This window comes from Mirounga leonina, unplaced genomic scaffold, assembly GCF_011800145.1.
Source record: "Mirounga leonina isolate KUSES-001 unplaced genomic scaffold, KU_Mleo_1.0 Mir_173, whole genome shotgun sequence".
NCBI classification, from domain to species: Eukaryota; Metazoa; Chordata; class Mammalia; order Carnivora; family Phocidae; genus Mirounga; species Mirounga leonina.
This window is the reverse complement of record NW_023270447.1, coordinates 12,092,320-12,093,581: the sequence shown is the minus strand read 5'-3', so window position 1 is coordinate 12,093,581 and position 1,262 is coordinate 12,092,320. Positions and strand designations below refer to the sequence as shown.

Sequence of the window (1,262 nt, the reverse complement as noted above, 5' to 3'; positions counted from 1 at the left end):
CTTGGTAAGCTATATATACCAAAACCTACAACAAACTTTGTACCTAATAGAAAAACCTTAATGCATTCCTTTTAAGATGAGAAACAGTACTAACACTGCTACTATTAAACATGCTATTGGAAGTTCTGACAAAGACTATAAAGAAAGAAAAATAAATAATATAAAGTATTTGAAGGTAAGACATAAAACTGACATAATTTGCAGATAATGTGAACATCTACTTAAGAGAGATTTGGTTCTCTACACCAACAATAGCCAAATAGAAATTAACTTCAAGAGGATAACGCAATAGCAACAATAACAATAAATTGCCTGGGAATATCCTTAAAAGAATACATAAAATCTCTGCAGACAAAACTTCAAAGCTCTAAATAACATAGAAGATGATTTACATGAAGAAGAGAGGTGTTCCCTGCTCTTGGATGATATGTCTCAGCACTATAAGAAGTCATAGCTGTCTAAATCGACCTAAATGTTCAAGGGAACCACAAACAAAATTTGGTGTATTTTCTGAGGAATAATTACTCTAAAATTTATTTTAAAGAAAGAAATGTTCCACAAATAGTTCATTCGACCTTTAAAAACAAAAGAGGGGCTTTAGCCTCCCTTAGCTTGTGGAGGCATGGCGGATGGGCTCACACAGCTGCAGGACGTGATGAATTGGCTTGCAGATGGGTTTTGTAATGCCATCGGAGTGTTGTAGCACTGTAGCCTCCTGCTTTCTTTACTAATATTCAGACAGCAATTAACAAAGATCAACCAGCTAATCCTACAGAAGAATATGTTCCGGTTTTTCGCAGCACTGATTGCATGAACAGCAAAAGACATTGATGTTTTGATAGATTCATTACCCAGTGAAGAATCTACAGCTGCTTCACAGGCTGCTAGCTTGTATAAGCTGGAAGAAGAAAATCAGGAAGCTGCTACATGTCTGGAGGATGTTGTTCATGGAGGGGACATGCTTCTAGAAAATATACAAAATGCATTTGCTGATAATACACAGTCACAATTGAAGACAAGGAGTAGTACCCATAGCCAGTCTCTTCTAGACTCACAGTACCAGTATATACCATGTGGCTGAGAAAAGAACCATTTCGGTGCCATTAAGAATTCTGCATCAGATTTAGATGTAAGCCTTACCAACAGTTACAGAGACATTAAGCACTATGACACATGTTATCTTTTTAGCTATTTTTAATAATCTTCTATTTTCACTCTTGATAAGTAAGCCTCTAAAACTGCAATTGAACTAGCTTTAAACC

The 1,262-nt window shown here is 36.0% G+C and overlaps 1 pseudogene; it reads left to right on the top strand.

The window, feature by feature from the left end:
• The first annotated feature begins 622 nt into the window (after positions 1–622).
• Positions 623–831, top strand: LOC118020175 (annotated as a pseudogene).
• The last annotated feature ends 431 nt before the right edge of the window (positions 832–1,262 follow it).